The 23,489-nt window shown below is 42.4% G+C and overlaps 1 protein-coding gene across 9 annotated transcripts in view; it reads left to right on the plus strand.

Moving 5' to 3' along the window:
• Positions 1-23,489, plus strand: part of CAMTA1 (calmodulin binding transcription activator 1) — a 964,678-nt gene that overhangs the window by 98,343 nt on the left and 842,846 nt on the right. Inside the window, exon 5 of one of the 9 annotated variants that reach the window (XR_010337677.1) lies at positions 5,394-5,941. The exons of the other annotated variants lie outside the window; for them this stretch is intronic. The gene's annotated coding sequence lies outside the window, so the exon portion shown is untranslated. Of the gene's footprint in view, positions 1-5,393; positions 5,942-23,489 lie in introns of those variants that run through there. 9 annotated transcript variants of the gene reach the window in all.

Raw genomic sequence — 23,489 nt, forward strand, 5'->3', positions numbered from 1 at the left:
CTGGCTAGTTTTTGTAATTTTAGTAAAGACGAGGTTTCGCCAGGTTGGCCAGGCTGGTCTCGAACTCCTGACCTCAAGCTATCCACATGCCTTGGCCTCCCAAAATACTGGGATTACAGGTGTGAGCCACTGTGCCCGGCCAAGGAAGTGCATGTTTCAAAGAAGAGTGATCATCTGTGTGTCAGATGCTGCTAAAGCTGGAGCAAGATACAGACTGGGGTTTCACTGTGGACTTGGCAGCGGGAGATCGCTGGTGACTTTGATAAGAGCTGTATGAGTGAAATGGTGAGGATAAAAACCCAGTTCCAGCTGGTTCAAGCAAAAATGATTGGGTAGGGAGCTGAGCTGAGGCTGTGAAGGAATTCTGTTTTCTGCAGCCTAAGTGTAGGCCAGGAGAGGCTGGGAGTTGGATTTAACCTGGGATTACGATTTTGCCAGGTGAGTACAGTGGAGGGAAGAGGCATCAGGGAGTTGAGCATTGCGCAGAAGAGTTGATGTGAGGATTGAGGATAGACTGTGTAGTGTAAGCCAGGCAAGGAGCCAGGAGGCATGAAGGAACTGAGGGTCAGTAAGAGGTTATGGGGTCAGTGGATTGAAGGAGTAGGGTCAAGGAGTTGTTGGAGTTGGGATAGCTGAAGAGTAGAATACTTGAAATTGGTATCATGGAGGGATCAGTTTTGGTTACATCAAGGTCAAGGGTTCTGCTGTACAGTAGTAGTGTCAGTGTGTCATGTGTAATTTTTAATGTTCTAGTAGCCATATTTTTAATAAGTAAAAGGAAACAAAGGAAACACACTTTAGTAATATATTTTATCTTACCCAACATCTCTACATTATGTGGACATGTAATCAATATAAAAATTGAGATGTTACTTTTTTTGGCATGAAGTTTTTGAGATTGGTATATATCTTATATTTCCATTGTGTTCTAATTTGGAGTAGACACATTTCAGGTGCACAGTGACTGCCATACTGGACAGCTCATGGGATGGCCATGGAGTATAGTCCAGGATTATCACAGGGGAAACTGGTAAAGGAACAAGGAGGCCATGATTTATGAAGGATTGGCTGTGTAGATCTAAAACCACTTCTGACTCCTTCTGAGGGGAGCAGAGTTGAAGAGGAAGGAGGGGACACCATGGTGGTTGGTAGAGGTCAGGTGCTTCAGTGGCCACTGCTTTGACCTTCAACCTGCCAAGTGGGCATTTTCCTCTACTCTTTTTTTTTTTTTGAGGCAGGGTCTCACATTGTTGCTCAGGCTGGAATGCAGTGGTGTGAACATAGTTTATTGCAGTCTTGAACTCTTGGGCTCAAGTGATCCTCCCATCTCAGACCCCTGAGTAGCTAGGAGTACCAATGTGCCACCTTACGCAGCTAATTTTTAATTTTTTTCTAGGGGTAGGGTCTTGCTATGTTTCCCAGGCTGATCTCAAACTCCTGTGTACAAGTGATCCTCCCACCTTGGCTTCCCAAAGCACTGGGATTACAGATGTGAGCCACCATGCCCGGCTCCAGGAAGCATCTCTTGACAGTGATCTTGTCTCACTTCTCAAGCATCTGTGCATCTGTGAGATTCTGAGGGATTTACAATTGCCTCATTTTCAGTCCAGGTGGTACCTTCTGGAATCATGGCGTTTGAGGACAAGATTTCTGAGTCATAGTAAAGTATTGGAATACAAACTTCAAATTTTGACAGGATCTTCCGCAAATGGCACCCTTTCCAGTAGGACTTACATTGAGTCACTAATGAAAATGCTAACCCATTGTGAACAACTCATTAACAGCCATTTTTTTTTTAAGCCAGGAGAAAAATATCCTTTAGTTTCTTACCTTTATTTTGGCATATGTTTGCCTGTCTTGATTTAGGCATAATTCTTAAATACCTCAAATTCTATTAGTTTTACTTAACAATCCTGAATATATTAGAATGAGCCATGAGCTGACATTCAGTGGCTTCGAGGCAGTCTCATGTGATGCAGGGCAGCAACATACAAAATCTGCCCACATTCATCTGAACCCTTCAAAAGGGCAGGCATGAGCAGCCGTTTACCATGCAGAGAATTTAGCTCGTTCTACACACACACACACACACACACACATACACACACTTTGGCTTTGATCCACACAGTGTGTCTTTAAAGATTAATAAAAATTGATACCATCAGATATTTTTTAGCCTTGTAGTCCAGGAAAGTAAACTATTTTGACAGAGTAAACGGGAGAATCTCAGCAGCACACATGCTGTTACTAGTTTTCATCTTAATCGTGTGAGCTGCTCATGAACGCCTCCAAGGAAGAGGTTAATGGATGCCCTGATTCTGTACCTCTATCAAGTTTAAGCTTACTTCAGGTTCCCTTTAGTTTGTTGCCTGCAGTGTCATGATTAACCAAAGAATTCTTCTCAAAAATTACTTACAAACCCCACTGTTAGGAAGGGAGCCCATTTTGAGGCAAGTATTTGTGAACCGTGTGTTCCTGGATGCCTTGTGTGTTGAAGGAGTAATTGTGCATTTTGTAGTAATGTCCTGGGAATGTGCCATCTAAGTAGTCTAGCGCTTGTCAGTGTCCCACCTTTGGAAATCTGGGAGCATGTAGAGATCCTGCTTTATCCCCAACTGTGTTGCTTTCCTTTCTTTCACATGAAGTATTCTTCCCGCACCATTGTATTCACATGACAGAAAGCTCAGTTAATGCCATTTAGTAATAATGAAAGCTTACTCATTACATACGTTTTCTTAAACTCTCTTTATTCTAATTAAAATGTTTCCATCTGATGAGGAAATGTATGGATACCAAGAACTGGAAATTAAGCAAGAAATTAAAAGAACATTAATGGCTTTCTTGTAATTTGTTTTGAGGTTTTTCTCCCCACTAAATGGTGTTTGGCTTACAAAGTCACCCTTCACACAGAAATCTTTATGATGAATGGAATGGAATGTATCCCAGCAAAAGAAGAGCTATTTTATGATATCACTTGTAAATTACAACACATTATGGAAGTATTTGTTTTTTTAAAAAATATTAGCTTTTTAAAGGCATTGTTAGTATAATTACTCAATTTGGCTCACACACAATTCTAGTTTCTTTGAAAGTGAAGGTCAGTTTGTATGTTCAGGGGACTAAGAAAGTGAGAGTTCTGACATTTTAAAATTATTTTCTGTTTATAGCTGAGTCATTAGAATGCTCAAAACATCCAAAGTATAACATTTAAACTTGTAATTCATTTATTCCTTCAGAAATTTGCTGCTGAAACTTAAACTTGAACCAGCATAGCCAGCATAGTCTTAACCAGGGCAGGTATTTGGTCTGTAGTAGGCAAGCATTTGCTCCCCTTCCTCATCTTCAGGGTACAGACTCCACATGCATGCCATTGCTTTGGTGGTTCTTTTTGCCGTCCTTTGGATTTGTTTCTGCTAATAAAGTATTCATTAGTTTGAAACTCCCACCTCTGAGTGTAGATGCAGGTGAAAATAGAGAAACACCAAACCCACCCCTTCCTGATCAAGTGCAACATGCCCCACCCAGCTGCATCTCACCTGCCTCCTCCCCTACCCTGATGTGTGGACACTTTTTCTCTCTGTTCCTACTTGCTGTTCCCTTCTCTGCACCAGCCCTTCCTCTGGAGGGCAGCCTGCATGCCACTCTTCCCATACACCTTTTCTTGGGGGCTGTGTTCAGCACAGCCTGGCCTTTGGTTCATTCTTACCCTGGGCACTGCTTCCCATGTCCTCTGAGGGCCCTTGCCATGGCATATGGCATATTATGATTTATCTCTGTTGGTGTCTACTCCACTCAAGTGGGGGCTCCTTGGGTGAGGGTGCTGGGCCTCCCTTATTTTTGTTTTGCTTGAGCCCAGTATCTGCACGTGGTTATGGGTGGATGGATGGGGGCAGTGACAGTGGGGCAACATACCTTCAAGTCAAAAATGTAAGCTTGGTAAGTGTTTTGGAGGAAGAGAAGAATAAATACTGTTTTTGTTTATACAGGTCTTAAAATTTTGGTAGCAGAAAGCAAATGTACAAAGAGCAATGGAAAACAAGTCAGAAGCTGCTGTCTGATTCCAGAGGAACTCGTATTTTATGTAAAAAAAAAAAAAAATGTAATTGACACTTGATTGCCTTGAAATCTTCCATTTGTTGTGCTGATATCTTAAGTAATTATTTAGTTGGATAACTACTAGGGAAATAGGCCATACATGTCACTAGGGCTTTCCTTGTAAGAATCCCACAACTTTTTACAGCATGCTCTTTTCAGTACCTGTTCTAGGCTCTGAAAGTCACTTGCCTCTGCACATCGGACACAGGGCTGAATGCGAGCTTCTTCTCACACTGGTCCGCTGGAATTAAACAGTCATGCTCATATTCAGTTGATTTGAGGTTTGGTTGGAAATCAGTCTCAAATTTGGGAAGCAAATGAGACAGAACCCTTCACACCCCACCACATGCTCCCAGCTTGCCCCATGAAGACTCATGAGCACAGTGTTGAGTATTTTATCTAAAGCCACTCCCTTTTTGACCCTTCCCCCAAAATAGTGAGGGAGAGAAATGAAAGAACAAGCTGGGGCTTCCCTTCAACATCACTATGCATCTTTGGTCATTTTAAGAGCCCCTGTAGAAGTCATCTGTCACTTGTTAGGTTGTTACATCAGTTAGGAGATGCTAGTCATTTTGCTCATGGAAACTGGAGTATCCCTTTGAAGTATTATATTCTTCTAATCTATGAAACTGGCTTAGGAAGTAACATTGGGAAGCGCCGAAAATGGCATTGAAGAGGTCCACCTTCTTAGTCCTGTGCTTCAGCAGTCTAGCAGGGAGCCTCTGGAAGCATTGTGTTTTGTTGTATCAATATGTACTTAGACACGTTCATCTGAATTAGGGAGCTGATTGTATGTAATGACTCCCCTGGGATGCTATGTTAGAAAAAAACCAAAACTTAAGTAGTTTGCTGAATATGCATAGTAAGTAAAAAAAAAAAAAAAGTCTTCTAAAATTAGTGTTAATTGAATCTGAGCCATGATCTTCTTTGAACCTTTAATTTTTTATTTGATCTTTTAAAAACGTTTTGTGGCCTCTTAAAGATAAAACATAGAACCCAATAAAAGTTTTGCTGTAATGATTGCAAAAAGACCATTGTACGAGATTCAGTTTTGGATTATCATAGGCGAAGAAGTCAGACGTATGTGGGTGTATATATTTGTGTATGGTATGTGGGTGGGGGTAGACACATACTCGTTCATCTGTATATGTACACATGTGTGTTTAGTATGTACTTTAGTTTACCTTTACCCAGATGTCTCCTTCTCTCTCTGCCTCTGGAAGTGGGGCATATTTTCTTCAGTTAAAAACAGAAATAGAAGCGATGGTTTTGACCCATTTTACACCTATTTATTTCAGGCTCTCACCACACACTTGTTCATGGTTGCAGCAAAGAAGAGGGATCCACAGAGCTGGAGCCGTGAGGGCTGACACATTGGAATGAAACCTGGCAGAATTCATAGGGAAAGCTTTCCCATCCTGCCAGCCCCATGTCTGGCTTTAAGACAGTTCTATTAGTGAATTAATTGTTCTGAAAACCCCAAAGTAATTTGAACTGAATGTTACTAAAAATGAAATAGATTAAAGTGACCTACTCTTGCCTCATCCGGAGTTATCATGAAGGAGTTCTGCAGCGTGACTGAGCTCTGGAGGGCAGGGCTCTGTGCACACACCTTCTGGTCCAGAGGCCTCCGTGACCATCCATGATGTCACTCTGTCCCCTCAGCAAGCTGCCTTTTTCTTACTAGCACCTGCCCCAGCAGTGGTATGTTTTCCTGTGGGTTACCGTCTGTCTCATGAGAATGGAAGCTCCATGAGAGCAGGGCCTTTGTCTTGTCACCTGTGTATCTCCAGTGCATAGGACAGTGCTGGCACAGTGCAGATCTAAATAAATGCTGTTGAACGAATGTGAATGCGTGGATCACTCATGTCGCGTCCTTTCTGAATGTTTTTTCTTTAACTTGCCATTGACATATACTTTTTTCAGTGATGAAGCAGTGAAAGTTTGGGAAGAAGCATAAAGCTTTTGTTGTGATTGAAATAACTGGAAGCCTAGTTCAGGGTGCTGTTAGAAGCTGGGGCATATCAGGACTTTGGAATTACGAATTACAAACTACTATGTGTGATAGTTTCTGTGCCTCCTGAAGAAGTAGAAGATACAGATGCATGGAAACATGAGTCATGTCTCTGGAATACTGTAATATCGACATCTAGTGAGAGTCTAGAAGGAAACATTGAGAGATGAAAGGGAGGCAGAAAACAGGCAGATACTTAGTGGTTCTCTTCATTATTTAACATACATTTTGGCATCAAGTAAACAAGATAAATCAAAATATTGTGTAGATCAAGTAGACCATTAACAGAGATCTAGAGGGAACTTGGAGGCAGTTACTTAGATAATACTAGCAGAAGTACTTTTGTTCCAGATAACTTCACAGATGCCATGGTTACCTTGTCTTTATTCCTTGTGTGTTGGCATAGGCCAGAATACCAATATTGTTCTTGAAAACCTTTGAGGAGGTTTCCCCCTCTCCCCAACAAAGAACAGAAACAAAACCAAGGAGACAGTATCCTGTGATGTAGGCTGTTATCTCAAGGTGAGTTTATTTGTAGCGGTAACTTGTGATGAATTGTTTAAAGAACTGAAACTTCTTTTCAGCTATAGCTTATTTGTCAGATTTTGTTCATTTCAGTGTAAACTTCAGTTATTTATTACACACTGAAGGCAGTCAACCAAAATCAGGAAAACTAAGGTCCAGTTGAACTTGAATTTTATTTTACATAAAGAAGTAACCAGTATTTCTGATCAAACCATTAAAGCTGTTTCAGTTCCTTTTAAATAAAAGCAAAGGCTAAATTTTTTACATACCACAAAGCAAAATAAAACAAAAAAACCTTTGGTCATGATGTATCTTTTATTCAACTGATCATTGAATTATTTGGATTATATAATCATGTATTCTTATGAAAGTATAAGAAGCATGAATTCTGGGGTGAAGAAATAATTGTAGGAAGCGGTAGTGAGGCAGAACTCACAAATCTTTATTTATAGTTTGGTGGGCAAATAAATCATCAGCAAAGGATACAGATGTAAAGAATTCTTGATTGCATTCAAGAAATGAAAGGTTGGACTGACTTTTTACTAAAATGGAATTGTATAGGTGCTCAGAGGGATGTGGGGAGTAAAGTAAGTGGGATGTGCTTAGAACAGCAAGCTGGGCCGCAGCATGCACTCGTCAATGTTTGCTGCTTGTCTGATGAGGGTTCTAGCACAGATTAAATCATGTTTTAATCATGCTTAATAAACAGTACTGTAATTTTATTACGGTTAATGTCCACTCTAATTCAATGAGGAGTGGCTTTTTAAAGCAAAGGAGAAATCAGCATGTTTTCTTGGCTCTCTTCTATTGTCTGTGTGTATGTAAAAGATGCTGGGATGGGTTCTCCAGATGACAGCCCCTGTAACCAGAGATGCAGGAGCAAATGCATCACTCTGAGTTTTATTTCATTTATTTTATAGGTTACTTTCACGACTCTGAAGATTTGATCAGCTGCCTTTGTGTATTCTGCTGCTGCACGTGTGCACCTTTAAGTTTTGTAGAATTAAATTGAAAATTTTGACCAGTAAATGCTTAAAGCCACCGTCAAAATTACATACTTAGCACTTCATTGATTTGAAGGCTAGTTTTCATTCAGCATTCCTGCAGTTTGTGTGTGACCTGATTTTAAAGAGCAGTTCCACGAGTTAGTGCCCTCTGGTGGCACACAGAGGACGTCAGGCAGAGAGGGACTCTGACCCAGGAGTCTTCTGGAGGCTCTGCTGAAGAGGAGCCAGTTTATGACTGGCCCTGTATTTCATGTGTTCACTGCTTGTCAGTTTCCTACTCCATGAAGCCGTGGCCCTGGCGTTGACTCAGTAACAGCTTTATAGCAAGCTGAGGTTGTGAGGGAATTTCCAGGTGGACTTGGTGTAAGAAGGGATTGCCAGTGTTGAGGTTTTCCATGAGGAGCCAGGACATCCATTTTTGGATGCATCTGTTAACTCCCTTTTGAAGAGCAGACAATGTCACTTACTGAGTTAAGGAAGGAAGACTCCCTGTTGGCCTTTGGGTGACTCACTGGCACAGCTTGGGGTGGGCCTGTCCAGTGGGTTAGTCTTTGATAGACCTTTGTTTCCTATTTTGGTCTTCCCTGGAGGGCAGCCCACCTTGCCCACTTAGGCCCTTGGACAGATTTTTTTTTTTTTTAAGATGATGTCTTACTCTGTTGCCCAGACTGGAGGGAGTGCAGTGGTATGACTACAGCTCACTGCAGCCTTGATCTCCTGAGCTTAAGTGATTCCCCTGCCTTGGCCTCCTGAGTAGCCGGGATCAAAGGTGGTGGCCACTATGCCTGGCTGATTACTTAATTTTTTTGTGGAGTTGAGGTCTTCCTGTCTTGCCCAGGCTGGTCTTGGGACTCCTGGCCTCAAGCAGCTTTCCTGCATTGGCCTCCCAGAATACTAGGAGTACAGGTGATTAGCCACCATGCCCAGCTTTCTTTGCCAGGTTCTTTACTCTTAGGGCTTTAGGATCAGGCAGACCAACAACCGAATCCTGTCTTCACTCTGAAAAGTTGTGGAACCTCAAGAAAGTCCCTCTTTCATGAGTTTCTTCAGCTGTGAAACGGTAATAGTTTGTAACCTGTGTTTTGAACCTATGTCAGGAGATGGTTGTGAGGATGATGCAAGATGATGTGTCTAAGAGTCCTGACAGATTGACCTATGCAGACTGCTACTGAAAACATTTTCCTTTCTTTCCTCAAAGACTTGCCTCCCAACCTTTATTAACTTAAAAGGTCATTAAAAACTACTTAATTTGAGAATAATTTGTATTTATGACAAAGTTGCTAAGATGGTTCGGAGCACCCATAGATGGATCCCTTACCTAGTTTCTTCTGCAATCCCCACCTTCATACTCTTGAGTTTCCCTGATCAGTTTATAATCTCTGTGAACTTGGATCCCATTTGGCTGAAATGCCTACTTAAGCACTTTGCTAAGACTGAAACGTTAGTGTTGAGTCCTCGAATTCCACTGTAGATGTGTTGGCATCTGCTTCCAAACCATCCTTGTGGTTTTACCTTGCTCTGTGTCTGTGGTCATTTGACATTAGAATAGCCTTCTGTGATTTTCCAGGATCTTAACACCTAAATATTTTCCCTGCTTGTACAGTTAATGAGCTGTGCAACCTAAGGAAACACAGGGAAGTCAGTTTTCATCAGTATTTCAACTAGCCATTTTTGCCATCTCATAGCTACTTCCCAAGCAATTGCAATTTAAGTCAAGGTAGCAGCACATACATCTTCAAAAAACAAAACAAAAGGTTTTTTATCTTCAGAAATAAGAAAAGCTTATTGGACTTCCCAATAGAAAGTCCACCAGCTAGTTGTAATATATAGATGATCTATGATTAGCATTATATATGAAAAAAATAGTAGCTCAGATTTTATGTACTTCTGCAGTTTAAGAAAGTGATGCCACAGACAACATCTCATTTGGTTTCTTAGCAACCCTGGAAGACCAGCAAGGAGAGCTTTGTCCCTCCCTTTTCATGAACCCGAATGTTGTAAGGGAGGCCAAAGAGTAGCCTGGCTGAGACTGCACAGCCAGAGTGAGAGCCCAGGGGTCCACACGAGTCATTGCAAAGACACATCCTCATCACCAGCCCACACACTTCTACCATCAGGAGGCTTTGAAACTGCTGTTGTTCCCCTTTTAAAATGGCTAAACTCTACCTCAGCAATCTTGTTTGTGCATTCATATGCATAATAATTCTTTAATGTCTAGTTGACAGTTTCCACGTCTGATTCAGCCCAGATCTTTACTGAATGTTGTAAAATCAGCATTGTTGGGCTTGAATTAACCAGACCTCACCATACTGTGCCTTCAGAAATCCCAGGTAGGTCAGATTGGGAGTTCATCTCATTCTCTTCCTGGTGTTGACACTACCAGCACTGTCAGCAGGCTCTGGGATAACTGTCGCCCCTTCTGAGAGGCTACATCTTGTTTGTGATCTGTGGGTTACATATTGTGCTGGAGATAAACCTTGACAATAGAGACATGTGTGACATATTTTTTACAAGAGCCACTGAGATATTTGAATGAGAAGATGATGTAGTTTGAAAAAGTGATAAATGGGCCAGGTTCTTGAGAAACTAGCAGAACGTCTTATTGAAACCTTGGGATTCAATCTGAAAACAGAAATGAGTCTCCCCAGCAATTTTCTTTTTTCCAAATGTGGTAGGGGTAGATGCTTTTATATAAATTCTAATACCTGTTTCTATGGTATAAAAATCAAATTTTGTCCTCTTGTGCCTTGGTTAGTTGGTTTCATTTTCAACTAGGTCTCCGTTTCTAACAGCATCTCAGGTAACTTTCCTGAAAAACGTGGATTCAGAGGAGCCCATGTCCTGGTGGCTGTAGTGGCAGCTAGTTCCAGACTATGAGATCTCTGTGACCACTTTGGTGGGTGTTTTGTTTTAAATCAGTAACAGGTGAATCTATACTACAAAGTCAAATATATGAGTATTTATGTTTTAAGGTTTTGAAGTCCTAACAGCCTCATTAAAGAACTATTAAAAATAAGTAATTAAAAGCTGTGGCCAGGCACAGTGGCTCACGCCTGTAATCCCAGCACTTTGGGAGGCTGAGGCCGGCGGATCATGAGGACAGGTGTTCGAGACCAGCTTGACCAACATGGTGGAATCCCGTCTCTACTAAAAATACAAAAAATTAGCTGGGCGTGGTGGTGGGTGCCTGTAATCCCAGCTACTCAGGAGGCTGAGGCAAGGAGAATCGCTTGAACCCAGGAAGCTGAGGTTGCAGTGAGTCGAGATCGTGTCACTGCACTCCAGCTTGGGTGACAGAGCAAGACTGTCTCTAGGGGGCAAAAAAAAAAAAAAAAAGTGAAAAGCTGTCTGTTCTAGTCTGGCACCTGTGAGTTCTGGAGCAGCACCCAAAACCAGTCCCTGCTGACTTTCCTGGTAACCTCTGGCGTGGCTGGGCAAGCTGCTCCCTTACAGCGGTTTCAGATGTCACTTGAGAAAAATATTGTGGTTGTTTGGTTGCCCTCTTCAGGTGTGATGCTTTTATGAAGTTAGGAAGCAGATGAGACAGTCTGGCTGGAATAAGAGGGTGGGTAACCAGTGATCTGAGATCATCTCTGTGGATAGGTTTGCAGAATTCTAAATGAAGAGTTTTAGCCTCACATGCACACTGAGGGAGTTGAGCTTTTTAACAGGCTTATGTTCCATCAGGAGTTCTGCGTGATCTTGGGAGAGAGACTAGGTGTGGTTCTTGGCTGTCTTGGCTGGTGGGCTTTGCTGTGGATCACTTAAGAGACCGTGAATCCTTGCTTTTTGTACTGTTCTGTATTCTGTTTGTTAGGCTGAGAGGGAGAGGGGTTTGTTTTAAATTGTAGCTTACCGACCCTGACTGGAAAAGAGATTAAGATTTAGGTTGTGTCATGTACATAAATGACCAGAAACATCAAGCCCACTCCTCACACAGATGACGCAGACGTCCAAATATTTACTTAAATGATAAAAGACACTGTGGATGGGCACTTCTTTCCTTTCCTTTTTCCTCTCTCTTTTCTTTACCCACCAGATAGATTCACACTGAAAGATAAAACAGGCTCCAGGATTTAAATGCTGAAAATGAAGATCGATGCTTTCAGGTGCCTTGTGGCAAGCACAATTAAGTGAACGGAGAACTGGGGTAATTGTTTATTTGAAGGTTGGTGTGACATATGAATGAACTTATCTTTTCAGTACCCACCCGTCTACCCGGAACTGAAATAGGCATTTGGAGTAGGTTTTGCATTTTAAGTTCAATTTTAAGAACCAGCCATTCACTGTGAAAGCGAAGTTGCTGGGAAGTTTGTTTTAAGGATGATGCCACCCTCTATTTCTGTGAACCCAGTAAAAATAGGATGGAATAAAATTTAATTATGCTATACTGAATATTTTATGTGGAATTAAGGGGCAAAAGCTGCCTTTAAAAAGCATTAGGTTTGGAAAGAGTAAAGGCTTTGTAAGTTCTTTGGAAGATGCTATAATTAAAAGATTTGCTCAAATGTATTTTTCCCTTTTTGAAGAATTTAAAGAAATCCATCCCTCCCTTCCTAAATTGATTACCTCTCAAGCGTCAGCCCTTCTTGGCAGTAAATACGGGAAGCTGCCACTGTGCCGATTTGAAGGCTTCTTTCTGTTAAATGTAAAATAGTTTTTTAATCTTCTGATTTAGATGTTTAATAGAAAGTAAATGTTTGACTTGCTTTGGTTTCTGCTGAACCTGTATTTAAATCCACACAAACAGTTTGAATAAAGTGAAAACATCGCTGGACTAGCTATTTTAAACATTTCAGGGTATAAGAATGCTAAATGGGGGTTCCTTTTAAAAATAGAAATGGCGGCTTGCATTTACATAATTACTGCTAACTAGCACAACATTTTAAATGGTGACAAACTCAGGGTAGAAAAAGTATCTGTTTAAAAAGCCTGATAAAAGAAAGCAGAAAATGCTCTGTGAGCAGCTGCTTCAGATGGAGAGTCTTTGCAAAGCCAGGTGACCAAGACTTTTTAGCAGGGAGGGCGAGGTCAAGGGAGGAGGCGAGATGTAGCTCAGGCAAACTTCTTACAGGTCCTGAGCTGACGCGTGGGCCTAACTCACCCACCTTTCATTTTGAAGCATGATTGTAAGTATTAACACTTTCGATCTGCCTTGCTGTTTGGACAGCGTGCAGTGTTCTCTCTCCACTGTTAAAAGGTGTCAGGTGAGGGTTGAAGTTCAAAGTTGGTGAAAGAGCATGGAAGAATATTTATGAATGTGAAGGCTAAGGTTGACTTACAGAAACTCATCAGTGGTTCAAGCCGGAATCTCGGGAGTGTTGTTGATTCTGCCCTTTCTTCCCCATCCCAAACATCTATCTGTCTTTCTCCTTCCAAGGTGGATCCATCTTTGTACATCTCTGCTAGTACCACCCTAGTCCAAGCCACCCTTCCTTTCTTTGCCTGGAGAGCTGTCACATTTTCCTGTATGGACTCCCTGTCTCCAGGTTGCTCCCCTAGCATTAGATTCCCCATGCACGGGCCGGGGCAATCTACGAAGAATGTAAATAGGATTAGGTCACTCACTCAGACCCTACAGTGACTTTCTATCCATCTGGAGTCCGGTCAGCATGAATCATCTGGCCCCGTCTCTCCATTTCCTACCATGTGCCCCTTCCTTCTAAGCAGATTGACCCTTCCCATACTGGGCATCCAACAAATGTGATTCTTTTTTGCATTCGCTGTTTTCTCTGCCTAAAATGATTTCCCCTTCTCCCCATCTTTGTGTACTGGCTCCTTTGTGCCATTCAGGGCTCACCTCAAATGTTGTCTCCTTAGAGAGACCCTCCCCCGATAGCCTGACAACAGGTGGTAGTTCCCTGTCACTCTGTCATGTGGCAGTGTGTTTTTTTCATAGTATTTATTACTGTCTGAAATTGTCTCTTGTTTTTCTTTTTGTCTTCAGCTCTTCTCCATCCTACTAGCTCTTTTAGGGCAGGAACCCTGTCTGTTTCCTTCTCAGCTGTGTTCTGAGCAGTTAGATATACCTACAAGTGCCCAGGTTTTCGTTGATTAAATCAGTGCAGAAGCAGACCCCTGCAGATCACTAAAGTCCAAGGAGAGCTCTCACTTGGTAGAACTGGATGCCTAGAAGCTGGTCCTAAATTCTTGTCCACATTTTTTTGAACTGTTTGGGAAAAAATTGCTCTAAACCTCGCCTAGTAGGGTTGAAATTTGGGGATTCACAGAATGCTTGTGCTTAAACAGAATCAGCCTGTGTCCCAAGAAGGACATGAAGTTTTCCTAGCTCCCCCCACATGCGATGGAAAGATAATTTCCCAGCATTCTTGGTCCACAGTAGGAGCTCACCAGTGGTGATCTTCCTCTGTGTCCTTCCTGAGGCAGTGGGACCGCACTGCTTGCCTTTGCTGAAGACCGAATTTGAATTCCCTCAGACCCAGCCTTCGGAGCCAGATAGCATTTTCTGTGAGAAATCCTGTGGCATGTCTGTCAGAGATGCTTTCTGTGTCGAGTGTTCATTCTGGGGTTAGGTAGCAAGTCTGTTAAGATAGAGATATTTGCAGAAATCTGAACTTTGGTCAGCCACTTTTAGCATCACTGGTTTCTACCTGGCAGCATCCCGGGTTCAGGAGGAAAATGTGGGAAGGCTACTGATACCGAGGCCGTTGTGATTCCACCGATACCTAGGCAGTTGTGATTCTTTTCTTCCCTGAAGAAGCTGATGGAGAGGGTTCAATTAACTACTTCCGAGGAACCCTCTGCATCAGCTTCCTTAGGGAAGAAAAGAATCACATTTCCAACTCACTGGGTCTCAAATATATTACGCCATTCCAAGCTGTATGTTGAAGTATTTACTTTGGTCTTGAATATACTCGTTGGGGACTGGATTGTAGAACTCAGGAGACCCATCTGCTTGGCAAAAGCTCCCCTGTGCAACTTTTCATTCTTGTTGCTATCTTTATCAGGGCATTATTACAGTGATTGGGTTGTACAAGTAGAAACAGTAACTTCTCAGTTAATTTATAGTGAAATGGACCTTTTTAGAACAGAGACCTAGAGATAAAGCTGTGGAGCTAGAGGATTTCAGTTGCCTTTGAGTGAGATCAGTTCGTTAGACTAGGTTTAAGAGAATCTCTCCCTTCTCATGTTTGACCGGAGCCTAAGATGCCTTGACTCTGCCTGGTTCTCCACTTGCCCGAGTAGAGAACAGATTCAGGTAGGAGGGGACAAACAGGATGAACCCAGGCAGAGTCAGGAAAGGGCCTGGCCTGTTCAGGATCAAGATCTGTAAAATGAAGGTGGGAAGATGGGGGTGGAAAATGGGTTTTGACCAACATACGATGGTCTGGTGTGCAAGAAGCACATAAGCACAGCAGATTGTGTTCCCATGGTGGCACCAGTGTGTGTTTAGGGTCAGCGTGGGGTGGGGAGTAGGGTTGGAAGTCCATGTCAGTCATTGGTTTCCTAGTTAGTGCAAACTCAGTAAACCTGTATTTACTGGAAGCCGTTTATCTCATAAGATTAACACTGTGAGAAACCATCTACTATGTATGCCCCCAGATTGTATCACTTTTCTGATTTGACTTTTTGGCTGATTGCTTTTGAAGTGAATGTGGTTTAGTCAACTGAATGTTCTAAACATCTTCCTTTACCTACCTGGTCCTTACTCCCAGTGAGAATTTGAAAGGCAATGCCTTTCCCACAGAGATTAATTAGAAGTTAGTGTGTGCAGTACACTTGACCCTGTTTGACACACATTCAGTATATGGTGGTGATTATTTGTATGAAAATGAAACAGGGCCCTCTGATGGAACCTGAAAAAGTGAGATTGGCACTTCTAGATGGGTATACTGGTGGTGTTTAACTGCTTTGAATGTTAGTATCCACTTACTATTGTTCATTTCTTTTTTCCCAGCCTTAAGAGCCAGAATGGTTTTCTGCCCACAAACGTCTTGGTTTTCTTTTTCTAGCCTGTCTTTTCATGGCTAAGATATTTGCAGAAATTTCTGGCTAACCACCAGTCCATAACTTTCTCTCTTCTTTGCAGATATTGTGTTTAATGGTATCCAAAAAACCCTACGAATCCCAAGTTGTTTACCCTAGGAAAGTTGAGATTCCAGTTCATTTGCTAGCCTGCAGTTTCATATTTCTTGTCTTGGTACTTTGGTTGGCTCATTAAATGTTTCCTAAAATTGGTTGAGGAGCTTAAATATTTGTTAAAATTATAGTATGTCCTGATTTAGAGAAAACTAATTATTATGTACATCTTACTAGATCCATCTGTTGCCCATTCCTCAGATACAGTGATAGAAGGAGATAGAAATTCTGTCTTCTAAGCAGATGACTGAAAGTTCATAGAGTGTGAGAGAATGGGCTCATAACGGAACAGTTATCCCTGGGTGGAGTTGGCGCCTCCTGATGGTAGAGATGCTTTCCAGGGGTATGCTCAGGAGAGATACTAGAAAAAGATCTTCCTAAGTCTCATCTCAAAAGAGCTTTGCTTTGTTTCAACTGGCCGAACTCAGCAGGCCCAGCTAGCCTGATTCCTGGAAGGACCACCTCCAGCCTTTCATTGCCTTGCCGACCTCCAGATGGGTAGCTGACTGACATGGGGCCCCCTGGTTTATTTTGTTTGAATTTTCTTTTAATGGAATCGATGATCTAGACCTAGCACCCAGCTGCCTGTGTCTTCCATCACCTTCGTGTGCCTGAGTACCCACGAGCTTGCCTGTGGATCTGTAGGGAAACCAGGTAAGTCTCTAGGATCTGTGAGGTCATCTGTACCACCGATGCTTCTGCAGGGTGGGGAGGGTTTGCTGCCCTTGACAGTTCTGCACCATCATGGAAGTGTGCCCAGTCTGCTTCTCCATCTTTGATGCACTGTGGATGATAAATAATCATCACTGCTGGGTGATGGCTGAGAGGGATTCCAGCCAGTGTGTGCTAAGTTACAGTGTTTTCCTGATGGATGGAGCCTATTCTGGGAAGCAGCTTATTGTCTCACGTGAACAGGCTTTCTAAAATAAATGACTGCTTTCTTAATATTTTGAATCATTTTCTTCAGCACATGTTTTGTTGCTGTGGTTTGAAAGCTTGCCAAATAATATGCCTTTGCACAACTCCCTGTAGGGCTGGATATACAATCAGACCAAACAGTGTGATTTAAGTTTGAGCATAATTGGGAATTCAGCTATCACTTGCCTTGCATTTGATAGAATGGCAGTGGAGTGCTTGAGAATTATTTCTCTGTTAAAAAATTATATGTGTATAATACACACACACACACACACACACACACACACACACAGAGTTTCACAACCTTATAATGAAGTTGAATCTGAAACCACTGGGCAAAAATAACACTAGCATGATAAACAATTGCTTGTTTTTTGTGATGGAGGCAGTAATTAACTTCAGCAGATCATAGCAGTTGATACTATAGCTGTGACTGAGGACTTAAGTTATATAAGGTTGCAGAATGGAAGAAAATCAAGTGGTGGCAGCAATACATTTTAAACAAGCCCTTGTCAAGTCCTTCATCGGTTCATCTGTTTCCTTGTTTCTGTGTACTTTAGTAATTGAGCCATAAACTTGGTGAACTTGGTGTTTCCTCTCTCTTAAACAGCGTCTTTGGATTTTCCATTGCCAACACTGTGTGTGTTTGCTGCTGTTAGATTGCCAGTTACCTGTAATTGAGGCCTTCCCATGTGTCTCTTTGCTGGTGGGAAAAACGCTGTCAACAGCCCTACTCCCTGGAGCTCTTTAAAAGATGAAATTGAGAGGTTTTTGAAAAGTCACATGTGAAATCCAGAGTTTGTTTACCAGGCTGAAAGTGATCACTTTACCAGAAGCTTATGGTAAATATCCAGATGATAGAGCCTGGAAAAACACTAAGCATCTGGTTCTTCATTGCTTGATACATTGGTATTCGTCAGGCCTGCTACCAGCACTGCAGACTGCACAGGACGCAGGGGTGGTGGAAGGGGTAACTTTGAAACTGTAGTTATCATAGCCACCAGAGTTTCTTGATGGTGGCCTCCCATTGCCGTGCAATGAAGCAGCCTCCTGTCATCCTTTGTAAGATGGTGTTAATCTGACAAGAAAAGGAAGTAAAATTCTGAGGTCAAAATTCTTTAAGTTTTCTTTTCTGGAATTTTGGACCCTTTCTAATCATTGAAAAGCACCTGTCTTTTGGAGTTTTAGACGGTCAGTCTAACTCCAGAATTTAACCTTTATTTGCAAACAACATGATTATGAAAAACCCCATAGAATCTATAAAAAAAAAAAAAAACCCAAGCACCTATGAGAATAAATGAATTCAGCAAGGCTACAAGATACAAGATCAACTGTATTTCTCTATATTGGCAACAAACAGTTGGAAAAGGAAACTTAAATATCAGTACCATTTACAATAACTTCAAAAACTTCAAATACCTTAGAATAAAACTGAGAAAATGTGGAAGACCTCTATGCTGAAAACTACAAAATATCTCTGAGAGAAATTAGAGAAGACCTACATAAATGGAGGGCTATACTATGTATTAGAAAGACTGAATATTGATGTCTGTTTTCCCTACATTGACTTATGAATTCCATGCCATCCTACTCAAAATTTAGATAAACTGATTGTAAGGTTTGTATGGAAATGCAAAAGATCCAGAGAGACCAAAGCAATTTTGAAAAAGAGCAAAGCTAGAAGATAGCCTGATTTCAAGACTTCCTGTAACGCCACAGTAATCAAGACAGTGTGGTATTGCAAAAGGATGGACATACAAATCAGTGGAACCAAAGAGAGAGTCCAGAAACAGATCCAAACATAGATGCGCAATTGATTTTTGACAAAGGTGCAAAGGGAATTCAATGGAGAAAGGATAGTCTTTTCAACAGATTGTAATGGAACAGCTGGACATTCATATGCAAATAAAATGAACCTCAACCCATACCCCATACTGTATACAAAAATTAACTCCAAGTGGACAATAGACCTAAGTTTAAATCTAAAACTATAAGCCTTTTAGAAGAAAACGTGGGAGAAAGTTTTCGTGACCTTGGGTTGGCAGTGATTTCTTAGATATGGCACCGGTTGCACAATCCATAAGAGAAAAAACATGTCAGTCTTCCTAGAAATTAAAAAATCTGGTTCTTCAAAAGGTACTGTTTAGATAATTAAAAAACAAGCTACAGACTGGGAGGAACTTTTGTAAAACATACATCTAGTAAGGGGCTTGTATCCAGAATATGTGAAGGACTTTAAAACCTTAATAATATGAAAAACACCCAATTTAAAAATGGGCGAGAGTTCTATAGACATCTTAGGATACACAGATGGCAACTAAGCACATGAAGAATCTTCAACATCATTAGTCATCAGGGAAATGAAACTAAAAACCACAATGAGATACTGGTACATACTTACTAGATATCTTCTCAAAATAAAACCAAAAAGACCCTGGTAATACCAAGTGCTGGTGAACACGTAGAGAAACTGAAACTCTTGGTGGGCGTGGTGGCTCACACCTGTAATCCCAGCACTTTGGGAGGCCAAGGTAGGCAGATCACTTGCGGTCAGGAGTTCGAGAACAGCCTGGCCAACATGGTGAAAAACCGTCTCTACTAAAAATACAAAAGTTAGCCCCATGGTGACGGGCCCCTATAATCCCAGCTACTTGGGAGGCTGAGGCAGGAGAATAGCTTGAACCTGGGAGGCGGAGGTTGCAGTGAGCAGAGATCGCGCCACTGCACTTCAGCCTGGATGACAGGGTGAGACTCCTTCAAACACACACACACACAGAGAAACTCAAACTCTTCTACTGGCTTATAGGAATGCAGAATGGTACAACCACTTTGGAAACAAGATTGACATTTTCTTAGAAATCTACGCTTAAGAATCTTACAAATCTGCATTTATAGCATGACCCAGCACTCCCACTTCTAGGTATTTACCTAAGAGAATGAAAAGTTACGCTTCTACAAAAATTTGAATGGGAATGCTTACAGTGGCTTTACTCATGATATTCAAAAGCTGAAGCAACCCAAATGTCATTCAACTGGCCAGTGAATAAACAACTTCATTGGAATACTACTCACCAGTAAAAAGAACAATTCAACACAGTACGGATGAATCTCAAATGCATTATGATCAGTGAAAAGAAGCCAGACTCAAAAGGCTACGTGCTGCGTGATTCTGTTTATGTGCCCTTCTGGAAAAGGCAAAACTAAATGGAAAGAAAAGAGATCAGCAGTTGCCGTGGACTGGGGATGGGGCTGGGTCGACTATAGAAGAGCACAAACGAACTTCTTGGGGTGACGGAGGTTTTCTGTATGGTGGTTGTGGATGTGGTTATGCGACTCTGTATGGACCTGTGCACTTTGAACAGGTAGTTCACAAAAGAAGTTATACAGAGACCAGTAAGCATGTGGAAAGGTGTTCAGCATCTTCACTCATCAGGGAAATACAAACTAAAACCACAGCGAGATGCCATCTATTATTAGAGTGGCTAAAATTTTAAAAAGACGACCAACAGGAAATGTTGGTGAGGTTATGGAACAGCTGCAACCCTCAGACATTGCTGGTTGGTGTATGAAGTAGTCCGACCTCTTGGGAGACCTGCTTGGCAGGTTTTCTTTCCTGAAATTACACCATGATCCAGCAATTCCACTCTTAAGCATTTACCTTAGGAAAGTGAAAATATATGTTCACAAAAGAGCTTATATAAGAATGTTCATATAAAGACAAAAGTAGGAACAGCCCGAATATCTATCAATTGAATAATGAATAAATTATTACAGTGGAATACTATTGAGCAATAAAAAAGAATGAACTACTGATACAATCATTTGGATGGAACTGAAGAACAGGAGGACATACTCTATGAATGCATTTAGATAAAATATAAGAATGGATGAGACCACTCTGGTGATCGAAAGTGGTTTCTTAAGAGTGGGGCGAGGTCGGGGGGAATTAACTGGAAAGAGACAAGGAAGCTTTTGGGTGATGGAAGTTAGTCCCATTTTGGGTAGTGATTATATGTTCATACAATTGTTAAAACTCATCCAGCAGATTAAGATCTATACATTTTATTGTATGTTACTTACACCTTAAAATATATTTAAAATTTACTTTTACAGCTGTTTTATTGACTCCTAAGTTCTTATAAGCGTTTATTCTGTTGGGTCATCATTATGTGCATTTTGCATAACCCAAGTTTCTATGTGGTACACCTTGTTGGCATTATCCAGTATTTTACTGAAGCACAAGGCAAGACTCAGCTTGTGATTGAGTTCTTGGACGTGGCTCAGAGCTTCAGAATGCGGAAGGAACAGGTGAGTAACCCATGTTTCTGACCCTGGGTCCTACAGGACCTGTCTTTATTTACCAGTTCACTATCTGTGGAACCTCAGTGTTATGAAGAAGTTGAAGACTTTCCCTATGCCTAATCTTAAGGGGCAACCCCTTCCAGAAACAAATGTAGCTGGAATTCATCGTTATGGATTGAGCTGGACGGTGGAAGGAAGGAACGGTGTGGACGAAGGATTAGAAGAGGGGCACTTGCTCCATTTTCCTGTGGACATCACAGATTTTTATCTACACTCTCCATGGGCTGTGTCATCCTCAAGCAAGACTTCCATCGTTACCACTCTGTTGACGATTCCCACGTTATCCACAGTTTATCCCTCTCGAGTTCAAACGACATACCCAGATATTTATTCTACCTTGCTCACTCTCTACTCGCCAATGGGCTGCCATTCTCATTTTGTGTAAGTTTCTCCCGGCCCTTCCCTGCTGCTGTTTTCTCTCTCCATTTCCCTTCCCGTTCTTTCCTTAACCACAGAAGTTGTGCATCTGCCTCCCCATTCCGTTCAATAGGTACTTCTCATTTTAGAATTCACTGAACACTCTTAATTACTAAATCCCATGGCCTCTTTTAAGCCCTCATCCTTCCTGGCTTCTCTGTAGCATTTGTTGATGTTAGCTCTCCTTTTCTTGAAAGAAAACCTGTCTCTCCCTCAGGCCTGGGACATTATCTTCCTGCCTCACCACCTAGTCCCTGCGCCTTTCCTGACCACCCTCTGAGATGTCTTTCCTGAGCTTGGTATTCTTGGCTTTCTTTTCTGTTACTAAGAACTCTCTGGACAGTTTCTCTTTGATGGTTTAAATTTCTGTTTACCTGCTGATGACATCCACATCCGTATCTTTAGGCTGTATTTCTCCCCTGAACTTGAAGCCTTTGCTACTTTTTTTTCTTTTTTTAAAATTTTTGAGACAGGGTCTTGCTGTCGCCCCAGGCTGGAATGCAGTGGCATGAACTTAGCGCACAGCAGCCCCAAACTTCCAGGCTCAAGCAAACCCCCCACCTCAGCCACTCAAGTATCTAGGACTACAGGCATGCGCCATCCTGCCTGGCTAATTTTCTTTTTTCTTTTTGGCAGAGACCAGGTCTCACTTTGTTGCCTAGACTGATCTCAAACTCCTGAGCTCAAGGTGTCCTCCTGCCTCGGCCTCTCAGATTGCTAGGATTTCAGGTGTGAGCTGCCACACCTCGCCTAAGCCTTTGTTTGATATTGCAGGCTGAATACTTTGAACTCACTGCGTGTCCAAAGCCAAACATCATTGTTTTTCCAACAGGTTATTTGTGTGGTTCGCTTGTGTCCTGAGGCCAGTGGCCCACACTTGCCACTGTGGGGTCATCATTATGGATTGAGCTGGACGGGTGGGAAGGAAGGAACATTCCTGATGCTTTTTGGCACGCCCTGGAGTCATAAAAGAAGATCCATAAATTCTGCCTGTGAACTTCATGTTTTCTCCCATCTGCTCCATCTCCACTGCCCCAGCTTGGGCCCTCGTGAGTCCCTGAAGTATTCCTGGGTCTCCTTGCCTTGTTCCTCCTTTCCTTTAAAAATTAGTTTTTTGTTATGAGATGGAGTTTTGTTCCTGTTGCCCAGGATGGAGTGCAACAGCACAATCTTGGCTCACTACAACCTCCACCTTCTGGGTTCAAGCGATTCTCCTGCCTCAGCCTCCTGAGTAGGTAGGATTACAGGTGCCCGCCACCACACCTGGCTAATTTTTGTATTTTTAGTAGAGACAGGGTTTCACCGTGTTGGCCAGGCTGGTCTTGAACTCCTGACCTCAGGCGATCTATCCGCCTTGCCTCCCAAAATGTTAGGATTACAGGCGTGAGCCACCCTGCCTGGCCTGCTCCTCCTTTCTTTATAATCCACTCTGTCTTGCCCCACCCCCAGCTACCAGTCCTCCTTCCCTCATAATAAAGCATTAGCTCCTTAGAATGACAATGGAACCCTTTGTCCATGCAGTCCCTTGGCCCTTCTGCACGTGGGTAAAAGCTTCACATTCAAGTTTCAGTTAAACCCTCCCACCTCTCTGTGTCATCCATGCCCCTGCCCCCTGCTTTGGGTATGTGCGGTGCTTTGCCTCTTATTAATAGTTGGTGCAAGTGTCTATCCTTATACGTGGAGTTCCTTGGGGATAGTGCCTGCATCTCTTACTTGTGTGTTCTGGGACCAGGCGCAGGGCCTCATACACAGAGTGTGCTCGGTACAGGGTTGCTGGAGTGCAGAGTTGCTGCTGGTGGACCCTGAGGGAGGCGCAGCTTCATCCTCCCTGAAGTGGCTCCTGCTCTGGTTCTGTGCCTGCAGCTCCCACACACGCCTCTGCTCCTTCAGACGCCCTGAAGGGATGCAGCTGGTGTTGCCCATGTGAATGCTGAGGCTCTGGCCACAGGAGCCCAGCACCTGCTTAGGATCATGAGCCCTCCAAGTCGCCCACGTTCTCTTCTGACAAGCCAGGAGGGACTGCTGTTTGGTCTGGAAGCTTTCCAGCATGT

Source organism: Aotus nancymaae, unplaced genomic scaffold (assembly GCF_030222135.1).
Source record: "Aotus nancymaae isolate 86718 unplaced genomic scaffold, 86718_ANA_hifiasm-v0.15.2.pri h1tg000053l, whole genome shotgun sequence".
In the NCBI taxonomy this organism is placed as follows: domain Eukaryota; kingdom Metazoa; phylum Chordata; class Mammalia; order Primates; family Aotidae; genus Aotus; species Aotus nancymaae.